The following is a 16,321-nucleotide window of genomic DNA, read 5'->3' as shown; positions in this document are numbered from 1 at the left end:
TGAATCTTAAGCTATGAGACGCATTTAAAAAAAGAAAAAAAAGCAAACCAGCTATGAAATGGAATCAATTTTAGAATTCATGTATTGCTTAGTTGCAGGTGCATTTTTAAAGGATTAGGCCAAAGCAAAATATATTTGAAAACACCTATTGCTTAGAAAATGAAAGGATGTACCAATAAACAGATTCAACTAATACTTTGTCTAAAAAGAGTTACTTATTTTTGTTTTATGTATATGGGTGTTTTGCTTGCAAATATGTCTGGGCACTACGCGTGTGCCTGGTGCCCAATGAGGCCAGAGAGTATTGGATACCCTAAAACTGGAGTTCCAGATGATTATGAGCCACCAGGTGGGTTGCTGGGAACCAAACTCAGGTCCTCTGGAAGAGCAGCCAGTGCTCTTAACTACTGATCCATCTCTCTAGCCTCAAGACTCTCACATTTTAAAGTAATCCTCCATTGCCTGTCCCAGCATACGGTGATCTGACCCCTCCTTCCTTGGAATCTTAGGCTGATAAAACATTGTATGTATTGGGGATAGAGAACAGAATTGGTACGCAAGAACAGAGTTCCCTCAGCAGAGGCAGACAATACTTTTCTGCTTCAAACAATAATTCTCTTTAAACCTTTTATTCCGACTGCTAGAGAGAAAGGAAATGGAGACCCTCCTATGTCTCTGACTTCCCGGTCCCTTAGCTCCCAGCTCCCAGCGTGAGCCCAGTGTTTTTATCCCACTGCTCATCCCCACAGGCTAAGTGAGAAGGCCTCGGATCAGGAGAGACTTCGTAGTAGTAACTGTGAACTTTAACTGGCAGGAAGGGAGAGAACAGGGTCGAGAAGGAAAGATCAGACCCGGCCCTTCACCCAGACAAGCTGATGTTTAGACAGCTTCTTTTCCATCATCACGGCCGTGCCCTTCCTGCTTCAATGCCACGTTCCCTACTGACTCACTCTTGCCCCCTGACTTTGTACACTGCCTCTTGCTGCCGTTTGTCATCAAGGGAGAAGGAAAAGCGGTCAGTTGTTTGGGAGATTTGACCTGGGTTACATATCAAATGTTCTGATGAGGAGGCGTCTGTCAGTCTGCTTCTCTCTTTGTTGCCATCAGTGAGCTCCTGGAAGTAAGTACCACCTTTCTAGCATGTTATTTACAGACCAGCAATAGCATACCATTCATGTCTGATAAAGGCTTCGGCCCCTTTGAAGTCATATTGAGATGATGAATGGATGGATAATGCGTCCTAGCCTCCGAACAAGCAGTGCCATCCCTGAGACTGCTGGGAGAGGCTGAAAAGTGCTGCAACCTCCAAGCCAGGGGCCCAGGAAGTAAAATGCCCCCTGAGGTACCGAGTGTAGCAAGAGTACCTCTTCAGGACCCACGAACACTGCAGAGGCTGAAGCAATGAGTTCACTCTCATCTGTGCAATGCTTCTGACCACACAACACACAAAACCTACGGCTTCAGAGAGAGTATATGGTAGCATGATGGGTTTAAAATTCCCAGCCTACATCTCCGGTGGATATGGTTTCTCTCTCTATCATGGAATTCAACTTATCTCTAACGCCCCCATTTTCACCGAGGGGAGGAAACTCCATCTTACCACTCTCAAGATAACTAGCTATTTGCATTTTCAAAATCAGTCTCTTGAAGTAAATATCCAACCCAATTAAAAGACTTCAACTCGGTCTGCTTGAACCTAAGTTCAGCGTAATTGCTGTTCAACAGCCTCGAAGAGTCTCTTCTTCTCTCCATTGGGATAAACCTGGATGGAAGAGAAGAAGAGATGGTCACATCTGGTTGTGTCCCCAAATGTCTCTGTCCTTGCTGCCAGCCTAACATTTCTCATCTGGCTGTAATAAAGCTTCTCATCTGACTGGGATAAAGGCCGACGCCTCCACCCCTAGCTCAATTGATGCTTACAGACTCAACCTCATGTCTGCCCTTTGCGTTGCCCATCCTAGGACCTGGGCTGGAGTCATTGTGTCCAGAGACAAAACAATCCCCATCATGCCCTCCTCGACTTGCTGGAAATCCGAGTCCCTCTCCCCTGCTCAGGTGGTGATCATCTCCACACTTCAACGTATTTCTCTTTCCTTTCTACTTGGCGTAGGAGAACACCACCCTGGTGGGTGGCTGCTTCTAGGGACTCCATCAAGAAGAACTAGAAGTCCTCCTTGGTCTAGCTTGCCTAACCTTATCTGGAAGTTTGTCTGCCGCAGAGAAGAGAAGGAGGTGCCTGGAGCTGCACTGGACCGGGAGGAAGACAAATACTCTCAGCCAAACTCTCTTGTTTTTTCCCCTCTTCTTGTCACCTTGCCAGGTTTTGTTTGTTTGCTGGTTTTGTTTTTGAGATAGGGACTCTCTTCGTAGGCCCAGGTGGCCTGGCCTAGAACTCTATATGTAGACCGGGTCAGTCTCAAGCTCAGAGAGAACTGCCTCTTTTAGATTTCCCCTCTTTGCTACTGTTGTATTTATGTTATAAGATTTCAGAAGTTCAGAGTTTTGGCATTGATCAATAGGGTTCTGGTAAGTTAATGGAACACTGACTGCTTATTATTCAGTCACTAGGTTGAGATTTTAATTTCCTTCGGTTGTCTTCTGGAGATAGACTTAAAGGTGCTTCTTGTCATGTTAAAAACATCTGTTTAATGTGTATATCTGACCCAAAAGCCATAGCCTTTACTATGGTGTTCTTAATAGCTGCCATTTCTGGGGTAGACTTTGACAAAGGAATATCTTAAACCTATTCCTTTTAGTTACTTTATAAAGAAAAATCCAAGCATCCAGGATTTAGCACTAAACCTGGTAATGTATTTCTGCCTAACTTTCCACTGTAAACATGGAGATAGGGGCTAAAAGTAGATGCTGAGTGTATGAAAAATGGCCAAGCTCCATTCGTGCCTGATTACCAACAGCTATGCCCACAGAAGAAATGTTACCGTGGACACACTTAAGTTGTTTATACAGGTTATAAAACAAACAGCTAACTGATACTCATTCAGTGGGATGCAGTTTTACCTGTTACTCTCAGAATGTTATATTAGATTTGCTGAATATATATTTCCTTTTGTGTACCAAAAATTTCATATGAGTTTCAGGATGTGACCTGGATTTGGCATAGCTCAAAAGGATCACAGATGAGATTTTCCCTGGTCTTTCCCATTTAATAGACAAATGTTAACTTCTGTCTCCAGTCTGAATTTGTCTCAGCAGATTTTCACCTGTTTGACTCTGTTCTGGGATCAGCTATCAACTGCAAGCTGAAATCTGGACTTCCTGGAAACTGACATGATTGCTCCCTGCCTCTTCGGGTGGATCAACTAACCAGATGCTTGTGACTGCCCCACTGCCCAGCCTTTGACTGGTATTTCAGCCTCCCTAGCCCCTAATGCCAACGGTCCAATGGTCAGAACTGAAGAAGCTCCAGAAAATGGATCTTCGCCAAATCCCACCTAGCAGGCTAAAATGCTAAGTCAAAAGGGGCTCCCTGGCATTAGCTATTATCTTGGGCATCTGCTTAGCTGAAATGGAAACTAATATTGCAGCAACTGGGCTAAAAGCCTAGAGAGACACTAGAGAAAAAGGATAATAGTTCTCATTGGCTTGCTACCCCTATATTCACCCTGAAGGGACCCCTACTCATTTTGATTTTTATCTTTGGGCCTTGTATTTTCAATTGCTTAATGGTTTTCATAAAGAAATGCTTGAGAGCAATACACTAATGGTACTCAGATCCCATTATTAAAAGGTAAGTCTTTAAGATACAAGGGGTCATGTCTGGAAGACCCAAGATTGGGTCTTCAAATGATCATGGGAAAGGGGGAAATGAGAGACCAAAAAAATTAAAAATTAGCAGCTATTATTAAGGCCTGAACTAGGTAGGTGAAGAAGTACAGTAATACCCTGAGGGGAAGGACCGCCTTACTGCATTCTTTCCCCACCCACTAGAGAAACAGTTGCTAGGAAACTGGACCATCCCCCTAGGGAGGGACACTAGATCATTAATGGTCTGGGAATCTTCCTATAGCCAATTGATTAAAAATATAGCATTCTGATCAATAGATGCTTGCCAGGCAGGAATTGCCCCTGCCTTGGGCATGCTGGGATGGACCAGAATCTTTAAATCACCCAACTAACCTGGGCACAGGGTACTCAGCTCCCACTGCTTTGGCCATGGGGGGTGTGGGCCCAAGCTGCAGCTTGTAATTTACAATAAAAAGAACCTCATGTACTTACAGCAGAGTCTGTTTATTCCTGCTCTTTTGGGGTTCATGAACTGGGCAGAACACCTCCAGGGGTTAAAAATGTGTACCACTACATGCCACACCTGACCCTTGCCAGGTCTCTTATCCTCCCAACCCCCACCCCGGGCAAGGAATGGAATCCACATGAGCATCTACCGTCAACCCTGAGCCCCTGAGCATAGCATTTATGGCTTCCTTTCAGTAGGGGCACTTTTGTTGTTACTGTTGTTATTCTCAGCCCCATTCACAGTTCTCCTCTGACCTGGCTTCCCCACTGTGTCCTGTCTCTTCCCTGTGTGCCAGGTGACCTTTTTGTGCTTCACCACACACCTCCTGCCTCCCTCCATGATGTCCTTCTACCTTGGGCCCAGAAACCTTGGGCTGAAACCGCTAAAGGTCATGAGCCAAAATAAATCGTTCTTCTTTTTTATTTATTCCCGTATTTTGTCAGAAAGCATTTGGCTATCACGGTCAGGCCAGGGTGGAGACTGCTGGCTTCTTAGCTCCCCTGTTAGCAGTGCAGTCTTCAGCTAGCTCCTGACACAGGTGTAAACCGGAAGTGCTTACCGTGTGGGACACTGGCTTGCTTTCCTTCTCACACAGCTGCCAGCAGATGGTGACAGGAGGTGGAAGTCAAAGCTGAATAGAATCTTCTCCTCTTTCCCCCTCCTTTCTCTGCTATTCTTTTCCCCTCTTCTGAGTCCTGTGCCTTCTACATTTTCTCTCATCCGAGGATGTTGTGCCACAGAGGATCAGCCGTGGGAGCAGGCATCTCCTGCAAGCTGGGCAAACAGAAAACAAGTGTTGAAACTTGACTCATTTGTCAATGATGTTAATAGTGTGGATGGATCTGTCAATGGTATCTGAATGCCAGAAGAGCATGTTGCCATCCTTTGTGCCATTCTTATCAGTGACAGACAAGACAGAGTCTAAGTTTAATTTACAATATTAACATCTTCTCCATCACCAGACAATTTCCAAAGCCCGGGTTTGGACCATTTGTTGATATCCATAATGCAAATGCCTGAGTTTTAAAATGCCAGTGGCTTCGCTGAGCATGGTCATGAAAAGAAGTGCCCTGGCACATCCTGCAGCCCTCTCACACAAACACAGCAGATGGAAGAGCAGCAGGAGTATGGAAAACGCAGTAAGCTGACCTAAAATTGATGGGTTCAGGCAATCGCTTAGCTTTGTTTTCAGCGTAATTATTGAATTATAATCTTACATTATTTCATCTTTAATGATGGCTGCCTTTGATAGACAGCTCACAAAACCTCTCAAATTTTACAGTCACCTCTCCTCTTCAAGCTACTTTCCGCCTGCTGAAGACCCTGATGCAACTCTTAGGGTCCCTTCCTCATCCCAAATTTTTGGGCAGCAGCGGTACTGTGAAAGGACAGGAGGTGGGTCTCGCCCTTGAACCTCACTACTCTCAGGCTGCTGCGTTGGTCTTACAGACATCCCCTGAATTATTCAGACTGGCTGTTAGAGTTGAATTATCAGTGTCATTAGTCAAACCATGAGCTATGCAGGGACATGGTTATGGGTCTCAATGAAATCAATAGTTTCATTTTCTTTGTTAAACTTCATTTATTAAAATATTCTATATTTTCATGGCAAGACAGATCTAAAATGTACATTAAAAAATAAACATTAAAATGAGCTTATACACTCCTTAAAAGAAGAAAGGATTCTGTTCTGGGGGTTTGTTATTAAAATGAGCTTATACACTCCTTAAGAGAAGAAAGGATTCTGTTCTGGGGGTTTGTTATTCTTTCGTTGTTTTGTTTTTGTTTTTGTTTTTTGGAGACAGAATTCCACATGGCTAATCTGCCTTAGGACTTGCTATGTAGCCAAGGATGACCTTGAATTTTTATTTTAGTGAATTTTGCATTTTCACAGTTATTATTTATCTATCTATTTATTTATTTATTTATTTATTTATTTATTTATTTATTGTGTGTGTGTGAGAGAGAGAGAGAGAGAGAGTGTAGGGTGTGTATGCACACAAGTATGTGTGTTGTGCCATTCTGCAGAAGTCAAAGAACAGCTTATGGCAGTAGGTTCTCGCCTTTCAAAATGTGAGTCCTAGAAATCCAACTCAGGTCTTCAGGCTTGGTGGCAAGTGGACTCACCCATGGAGCCATCTTGTCAGATAAAACAAGTTTATTTCTGATAGGGAAATTGTTATTCTGGGCCACCATTTATGTTAAAAGTAAACCTGGACAATAGTCATCAAAATGTTCACAATTTTCATAGATGATAAGGCTCCCTCCAACCCCCGGCCCATGATTTTCTGAGCTTCCATTTTTTGTTTTCAATAAATACATTACAATGGTAATATAAAATGAGACAAGGTTTTAGTAATTTAATAATAGAACTGCACTGGTGTTTTCTCTTTAAAGGCTGGAAGGATTAGATAGCATTTTCGGTAAAAACCAAGGGAAATAAACATTACTGTGCTCCATTTCATTTAAAAGCCAGATATCCGGGAATTGGATATGGCTAATTATCAATTTCTATCCAGATGGAGTGTTTTTCTTTTTTTCTATCATTAGATGGAAAAGCGCAGCCTCTCTGGCCGCTTTATTACATTCAGTTGATTCAGTTGGAAAACATTCAGAAACTGGTGGATTTCAGAAGGATGGTATATTGTATAATGAATGAGAAGTTGATATGGGCGCGGTGGGCAAAGCTTTGTTCAATCCCTGGCAGGTTTGTGTGTGAATGTATACACACACACACAAAGGAAAATAATAAAAATAGTAATGGTTTCATAAGGAAAGACTGTGAGTCTGTTCTAGGACCATCTTGGCTGGAAATGGAATTCAGATGTTCCTGTACTAATCTATTGCTATATAACATTTTGCCCAGACAGTGCCACTTACAAGAAATACATATAATTTCATAGTTTCTATGGAATGTGAGCCTGGTTTTGCTGGCTATGTCTACCTCAAGGTCTGTCATGAAGCTGCCAGCAGGAGCTATGTAAGTATCTGAAGAATATGCATCCAAGCCCTTTTTGCTTAATCAAAATTTTTAGTACAGAGAGTAAAAACTTAGAAGACAGTATCTTAGTAAAATGGTACCCTGGTTTGTTTCCCTGTTTCTGGGAAAACACTGACCCAAAGCAACGTGGTAATAAGAGATTCACTTGGCTTTCAGGTTCTAGCGTGTCTCTGACAGTGCCAAGGCAGGGGCTTGGAGATGGGAACAGGAGCAGAGACCACAGAGGAATGCAGCTTTCTGGCTTGCTTCCCATGGTTCTCTTGGCCTGCTTTCTTAGGCAACTCAAGACCTCCTGCCCAGGGGTGACTGAGATCTCCCACACCAATCATCAGCTTAAGAAAATGCTCCCACAGGCATGCCCACTATGCAGTCCAATAAAGACAGTCACTCAGTTGAGGTTTCCTCTTCCCAGGTGACTCCGGTTTATGTCAAGTTGACAAAGAGCTAACCAGCATACTTAGACTGGGGGCGTTGATTCAGGTTAAATGCCTGCTTCTGTTGGCCTGTTGGGTAATGGATCATGTGGTAAGAAAGTGTGAGAAACGCTTCCCTTTGGTGAAGTGGAGGGAAGGCTATTGCTGAAGTGGAGATGAGAGCAGAGAATCAGGGTGACTCAGGTTGGTCTTCCAGGCCAGCCAGTTTCAAAGACAGATCCAGGTCATGTCCTGGTCTTGGTTTGTGCATCACTTTCTGTCTTCATTTGTCAAATTCTCTTATTAACTGACAGAACATACTCTCATTCTCAATAGCCATAGATTTATTTCCATTATGTACACTTGCTGAAGGAGATCCAGGTTTTATTATGAATGAGTGTTGGAGCTTATCAAATTCATTTCTGCATCAATTGATAATGATGCTATGTGAATTTTTTTCTTCAGCCTGTTGATATAAAATGTAGTTATGTTAATTGGTTCATGTGTAGTTAGGATACATAGTAGCTATGTATTTGGCCATATTGTGTACTTTTTACATGCATTTATATTTGACACACTAGCACTTTGTTGAGACTTTCTGCAAGTTTAGGAGAAATGTTGGTCTCTAGCATTCTTTGATGTACTCTGTATGGTTTGGGGTATCAGAGTAGCCCACTGGCCTCCTAAAGTGAGCACAGAAGTATTCCTTCCTTTCCAGTCTTCCGGAAGAGATTGCAGAGAGTTAGTAATACTTCTGTAAATGTTTGCTGGAGTTCTTCAGTTTGAAACCATCTGTCTTCTTCCAGAGCATTTTAATGACAAGTTCAATTCCTTTAATGGATATAAGACTATCTTATGTCATCTCGTTTGAGTCTCAGTCATTTGTGGGTTTTATAAATTGGTCGATTTTCTTCTAAAGCTGTTGAATTTGTAAGTATGATTGTGTCTGCCATGTTCTCTTATTCCTTCAATGGCTGTTGGAACTGTGGTAATATTGTTTCATGACTGACAATGGCAATTTTTGTCTTTTCCATTTTATTTTGCCAGGCTTGGTAGGGCTTTACTAGCCAGGCTTTTTTGTCATTAATTTTTCCTGTAGTTTTTCCTTTTAATTACACCGATTTCCGCTTTTGTCTTTATTACTTCTTTATGCTTGTTTTGGGGTTATTTTATTCTTTTTATTTTTATTTTTCATTGTCTAGATCCTGAAGACAGTATAGACTATTATCTTGATACTCTCTGATATGATCTTTTCTTCTCTAGAAGATTTATGTATTTATATAAATGTATAGATGAGGAAGTGTAAGCACGTCACAGCAGTGGAGGGTAGAGGACAACCTGAAGGAATCAACTTTCTCCTTCTACCATGTGGTCCTAGAGTTCGGATTCAGACACTCAGGCTTCTCACCACACACTTTTGCTAGCTGGGCCATCTTTAGGGTTTCTCTGTGTAGCCCTGGCTGTCCTAGAACTCACTTTGTAAACCAGGCTGGCCTGGAGCTCACAGAGATCCACCTGCCTCTGCCTCCCAAGTGCTAGGATCAAAAGTGTTTGCCACCACACCTGGAGGCCTGCTGAGCCATCTTGCCGGCCCAGTTTCCATCTTTTCTGATGGAATCATTAGCTCTATACACCTCCCTCCGAGAGCAACACTTTAACTTTGTTTCACAAAATTTGATCCATTTTATTTACATTTCACTCAGCTTATTTATTTTTTACAAATTTCCCTTGAGACCTCCTCCTTGGCATTTTGCTTAGAGGAGTGTTGTTTAACTTTCGTATGTGAGCCTGACCTCTGGCTCTGTACCTTTGGGTTAAAACGCTAAGAGAGCTGGACTATTAGAGAAATCCTGGAAGCAGTTCCTCCACCACCACACTCGGCAGTGAGACACTGCACACAGCAGTGACTGTGAGTAGACATTTGCATGCCGGGCTTGCCTTTCTCACAGTGCACCTCAAAATTACTGCAGCCACGCTAAAGGACACCTGACACAAAAACCAGCTGTGGCAGGCAGGGAGTCATGCTAAGAAAAGATAATGTCCTTAACCAACTGTGGTTCGGGTATGGTACTTTTATAGGTCTCACAAAAAAATGTATGAACATATCACTCAGATACCTTCCATCAACTTAGGTCCCCTGTGTTAGTATTTAGGCAGCCTGCTTCTGGGTTGCCTAGCAACCTATGATGTCATCATGCGTCGCCCACGAGGTTCAGCTGGCAGGAGCTATAAATGGACCCCTGCCTCTTGGTTCTCTCTCTCTTGCTCTTCCTCTCTCTTGCTTTTTCTCCTTTCTCTGTTGGGGCATCTCGTCCCCTCCCCCTATCGTGTCTGTCTCTCTCCTCTCTTTCTCTCCATCTCCATCCAATAAACCTCTTGCATATAATATCTGTTGTACACATCATTTCACCAGGCAAGTGATGTTCTATGACACATAACACCATTAGCTTCATCAAAAAGTAAACCTGGAAGCTGACACTAGCTAAACTGAGGGAAGGAAAGTAAACAGTTGTAACAGCTTCTGAGATGTCTTTAAAACCTCAGTATTAAAATTTCCTAACATATACACAAGTAGTAAAAACAATGTCATGAATAGTTGTCATGCTCATCAGTCAGCTTCTAAAATTATTGATTTTCTTGCTTTTGGTTAGATGCTTTCAGTTCAACAAAAAGAGACAGAGACAGAGAGAGACAGGGAGCGAGACAGAAAGAAACAGAGACGCCAAGACAGAGAGGGGGAGAGAAACCACATCTCACTTATGCCCTCATGAATGAATGCCATCTAATGAAAAAAAAAAAATGCATGAACCCACCAAATAAGAATGTTATTTTAACCAAGGGAGAATTATAGGCTATGAAGAAGTTGTGGCCTCTAGACATGGATGGCCATCAACAGACTCACAGGAGAAATGGGTTACACATTAGAAACCCACATTCCAACTTGTCCAAATTGAGACAGACTAGAAGAACCTAAAATACACATTTTTCTGGATTGTTATCCTAGAGTTCCTCTTGGCTTTCAGCCTCTTTGTAGTGTATTGGTCACTCTAACCATGTAACCATTCTTCATCGTTCAGTAACATTTCTTGAATGTTTGTTAAATATGATGGCTAATTTTATATACAACTTAACTAGGCTGTGGAAAGCCCGTGGTGGTGGTGGGGGGCTTGCCCACAGTGTCTCCTGAGGAGATTTGCATTTGAATTGGTAGACTGAAAGAAATTCCCCTCAGCAGTGTAGATGTTCCTGCTCCAGTCCTTGCACACAGGTTCTCCTGTTTTGTGTTTTCAAACCAGGACTTATACGCATGAGACACTCAAGTCACAGGCCTTTGGACTCACTGATTTGTATCACTGCATTTCCTTTCGGCTGTCAGGCAACAGATTATGAGACTTCCTGGGCCTCCAACACACACACACACACACACACACACACACACACACACACACACACTATTGCTTCTGTTTCTCTAGAGACCTTTGAATAATCTACCAGGAGGTAGGCTCTTTCACATGCGCCATTTTATGTAATCTTTGAAACAAGCCTGAGGTAGATGTTATCATCCCCATTTCTGAAGGTGAAAAGAACAGCACAGCAGGGCAACTTGGCTGAGGCTGCTCATAGAAGACAGAACTTCTAATTCAAATGTTCCCCTCATCATCTACATTTGCAGGGCCCTTTTAAATTTCAGTGTACTTCTTCAGTTTATAAAATAGGTAAAAATAATGGTAAAGGTCCTTCATCTACTATAATTTATCTCCCACCTGCAAAACTCTCTTAACTCTCTTCCTCTGTTTAAGAAATTGCCCTTTGCTAAAATTATTTTTTATAAAATTGTTTGTTTCTCCATTTCTCTCTTAACTCAGCTCTCACCCAAATAATTGAGACTGTTATTTTTTAATCAACACAATACTGAGCACTTATCACGCTATTCTTAACCCTCTAAACTAATCTGGATTCCTCCCAGAGTACATCTCAGAGATACTTGCCCTTTGTGGCTTTTCAGCTCCAGCTCCTTTCTCTTGGACATCGACCTGCGGCTGAATTCCTTACTTCCTCCTCTAACTCCTCTTCCCCTGGCTGGCAGGAAGTCCAGCCCTATTTTCTCCCCTACTCATTGACTGGCTATAAACTCTTTTATTGTCACACCAGGAGACAATTGGGGAACAGTGTTTTACACAACATTGAGAGAGGAGATTCTCAGAACAAGAATTGCAGTCAGATATGGGGGTCCAGAAACTAGCATTTGAATTATGCCTACAGTCCTTCTTATGAAGTAGAAACCACCTGTTGCTACTGAAACTGAAAGTCCGTATGTTCCTGGTGGATCAGTTTAGAGCTGTGTTACTAAATATGACAGCTACTCATCAACATGACCCCTAAGCGCATGAAATGGGGCTAGTGTCCATGTTGAAATGTATCTGGACATACTGAGCTAAACAGAATACACTGTCAGGTGGCTAGAGAGATGTTTCAGTGGCTGAAGAGCTCATAATGTTCTTCCAGAGTTCACAGCATCCACACTGGGCAGCAGACCTGAATCTCCACCAACTCCAGGGGAGCCGATGAAGTCTTCCACCTCTGGGAGCACTGCTCTCCTGTGGACAATCCTATCCCATATACACATAATTAAAATCTTTAAAATGCATAATTAGGGCTGGGAAGTGGTGGGGCAGGCCATTAATCCCACTTGGGAGGCAGGGGCAGGCAGATCTCTGAGTTGGAGGCTAGCCTGGTATACAGAGCGAGTTCCAGGACAGCCAGGGATATGCAGAGAAACCCTGTCTTGAAAAACCAAAAAATACAGTACAATAAAATACATAGTTAGAATTCCGCAGTTATTTTAAAATATATTTTTATTAATTCTCTGAGAATTTCATACGTGCATACAATGTATTTTGATTATATTCACCCCTAACTTCTTCCCTTAACTCTTAAATCTGGGATTCATCCCAGATCCACTCCCTACCCTCAGGCCCCTCCTAACTTTGGTTTTTGTTCTTTTAAAATAAGACATCAAGTCCAATTTGTGCTGCCTTCATATTCAAGGACATGAGGCCTTCCACTGGAGCCGTGGAGTTACCCTACCATGAGCCACACCCTAAAAGAGCACTGACTTGCTCTTCCGTAGAAGCTATCAACTGTCAACAGCCCCCCAGCTAGGGGTCAGGGCTCATGAGCTCCTCCTGCTTCAAGCTGGAATCTTGACTGGATTGACCTTGTCCCGATAACCACAGCCACCGTGAGCTCGTGAGTACAGCAGTCCTGTGACATCCAGAAGCTTTATCCAGTCCTCCCCAACGTTTGACTCTTACGATCTCTCTGCCCCCTCTTCCACAGTGTTCCCTGAGCTTTGACTTGGGGGTTCACTTGTGATTTAAACAAAACCTTTCTTAATGTGGCTCTTAAAACTCTTAAACTACATTTAAGAGTACTGCGTTGTATTGTATTCCTGTTGGACAGCATGAAACTTCGGGGCTAATGCATGGCTGAGTTGTGTCAATCATTTGAGGTTGAAAGCTAGTGCTGTGAGGCAAGGTGACCTTCTATACCATTACACTGGGATGAGTGTCCGTGTTTATAGCTGTATCTAGTTTTGGGGGCATCAGAAACAGTATTGAACTTCTAAGTCATGAGATAGTGCACTCTCAGTTTAGGTTCCTACATCCAGCAGTGGACTACAGTAGAGCCTTCATGGACCCATTGCGAGCATAGCAATGATAGGGTACGTGGCAGTCCTATAGGTACCTAAGACCCTTCGAAGAAATTCTTTTTCTGTGAAGGCTCTTCATGAAGTTCCCTCCTCCGTCCTAATTCACAGGATCTTTTCTCCTTTCAGCATCAGAGGTTAGACCCAAGCCACACACTTGTCATCTGCTGGTGATGTTCTCACAGTAAAGTGCCATCTTCTCGGTAACGCTGTAGAATTCACTGTGGCAAGGACCCTGTGTTGGTTTAAATGAAAATGGCCCCCATAGGCCTTGTTGGAGGAAGTGTGTCACTATGGTGGGCTTTGAGGTCTCAGATGCTCAAGCCAGGCTCAGTGTCACTCTCTCTTCCTGCTGCCTGAGCATCTGGATATAGAATGCTAAGCTACTTCTCCAACACCGTGTCTGCCTGCACGCTGTCTTGCTTCCTGCCAAGATAATGATGAGCTAAATCTCTGAACTGTGAGCCAGACCCAATTATATGTTTTTCTTTCTTCATAAGAGTTGCTGTGGTCGTGGTGTCTCTTCACAGCGATAAAAACCCTAGGACAAACCAACCCTGTGTTTCACATTGTTGTTCTTAGTATCTGTCAGACTCTCTGGTTATATCACTGACTAAAATACTGTTACCACTACTGATCTCTGAAGCAGGCAGGGGGTCGTTATCCTGTTTGTAGATAAACTACTGCTTTAGTGACTAGCATGAAGTTTTACAGAAGCCCCACAGCCTCCTCGCTGGCCTTCATTCCAGGCTCTGCCACATACATAAAGTGGTGCGCTGATTTCCTAGGCCACCAAAGTAAGTATCACAGGCTGGGCAGCATGAACCAGTGAGTGCAGTCAGGGTTCTGAAGGACATACATCAGGAACTGGGTGTCACTAGAGCATGCGTCGTCTGAAACCAAGAGGCTAGCAGATCCTGGCTCACCTCATCTGACTTTCTGACGGACTGCTGATGACGTCTGGCTTTCCTTGGCCTGCTGCTGCCTTTCTCCGGTCTCTGCCCTTGTCCTCTCCTGAATCTCTCTCTGCCTCTGTCTTCACAAGATCATCTTCTTATACAGACACACTCATTCAGTCACTTTTCCCATTCTTGACTCAGTTTCAACTTAGTTTTATCACTAATGATCCTGCTTTCAATTATGATCCCATTCTCGGGTGGTTAGAGCTGAACCTTTCAACTTACAGCAGACAGTAAACATAAGGTTACATGATTTGCTCCAAGGATTTCACCACGGTGAGAAAGAGACTAGAGTTGAGTTGTAAATTGTCCCATCTACTCGCTTGGTTTACATATGGACTGACAGAGTTTGGGTAGCAGAGGTCACCATGAATTTCGTCTATCTCTTACCTCATGTAAGGACTGAATGGACCCCACAAATAAGATTGTGCTCCCATTCTAACTAACGAAGACATATGACTGGTGCTTAGACTCTGCTCCATTTTTCAGGCATTTCTTCTTTCCCTACACTGAAAATATACATCAGTTTTTAATAAAAATAAAAAAAATTAGAAACAAAAAAGGTAAAATGAGGGCTGCCCTAATCTGAGAGAAAAGAAGGGCAGCAGTTTTCAGTCAGGACCTCAGTGGGAATCCATGCAAGGGTGGCATAGAATGGGCAGCAGCTCAGGTATTTAATCAAAGCTAATGACAGAGTTAAGTGCCAAATAAGGCCCCACATCCACTTCCTCTAAATGGGAAGGGTCAGCACTATCTCCTAAAATGTTCTCGGTCAAGTGACTTTGTATTTGCCCACAGTGAAGATGGCTCCCAAGATGGGCTGTGATAAAGATTAAGGATCCACCATAGTACAATAGACACACAGGAGACATCTCAAGAACTTAATCTTTCCTTTGCCCACCTCTACAAATATATTCAGGATAATACCTGCCTACTGATCTGTTCCCCTGACACATAAAAAGTGATTTACATTTAGTTTTAAGAGCCAGTAGGTGAAAAACAATATACCACTAATTATGTAAGAGTCAAATTTCCACATTCATTGATTCTGACATTTATTGAGCAACCACCCTTGCCAGTTGTGGTGGTAGAAACAAACATCTTCCCCCTCATAGGGAGTTCACTGTTTAATGAGGAGATAGTAAGTAAATAATAAATATATAGTTTAAAGAGCGACCTAACCAGACACTGTAGCACATGTCTGTAACCTGTACTTGGGAGGTAAGAGCAAGATGACCACTGCGCATCTGAGGGAGCTAAGGCAGGAGGATCACCAGTTCAAGGTCAGCCCCGGTTACAGTGAGACCTTGTCTCAAAACAAAGTAGACGGTGTTCAAAAACATCCTTTGTGCCAGGGACGAAATGACAAGGTGTGATGATGATGAGTCATGCACAGGACAGGAAGGTGGGTTTACTTCGGCAAGGTGACTCAGTGGCCTTTCTGAGGTGGCAATTAAACCCAAACCTGACAGATAACAAGAAGTTAGACAAGCAAAAGACAAATGGAAGGTCTTACAGCTAGTCGGATCCACAGGTAGAAATGCGGTGAGGAGCTGAAGCCGGACGAGTCGTAGATCGGACGTTCAACAGGTTAGAGGGACCACTTGGAATTAAGTCCAGCCTGCTACCACAGCCTGGACGCCCTTGAACATCGCCTTCTCGAACCCTCTACCACTGCCCACGCAGCCTACTTTTCCTGTCCCTCTTCCCTCCTGAACTCATTCCACCCGAAGGCCCTGTTTTTCTGTCCCCCTCAAAAGCTGGCCCAGGATCTTTCCATGGCGTCAGTCTTAGGGTCATATGTTACCTGTAGGAAGGGATTGCTCGACACTGTTGTTCTGGTTTGCTTTCTTCCTGTTCCTTATTACTACCATGATTTTTAGTTTTTGTTTCGTCTATTCCTTCACGCTAGAGCATGGATTCCAAGAGTTTACATCCCCCTATTGCTGTAACCCTAGACTCTTTAACACCCAAAGAAATTCATGA

At 43.1% G+C, this 16,321-nt stretch overlaps 1 long non-coding RNA gene across 1 annotated transcript; it reads right to left on the bottom strand.

The window, feature by feature from the left end:
* Positions 1-502: 502 nt before the first annotated feature.
* On the bottom strand, positions 503-16,096 carry LOC129690198 (uncharacterized). Its single transcript, XR_008722235.1, has 3 exons — positions 15,852-16,096; positions 4,812-5,026; positions 503-1,762 (listed from the first exon to the last, which is right to left on the bottom strand). It is a non-coding gene; the product is annotated as an uncharacterized LOC129690198 (long non-coding RNA).
* Between the last annotated feature and the right edge of the window lie 225 nt (positions 16,097-16,321).

The sequence above is a fragment of the Psammomys obesus genome, unplaced genomic scaffold (genome assembly GCF_907164565.1).
Source record: "Psammomys obesus unplaced genomic scaffold, mPsaObe1.curated_primary_1811, whole genome shotgun sequence".
NCBI lineage: Eukaryota > Metazoa > Chordata > Mammalia > Rodentia > Muridae > Psammomys > Psammomys obesus.
The sequence above is the reverse complement of the archived record's forward strand: the minus strand, read 5'-3'. Positions and strand labels throughout refer to the sequence as shown.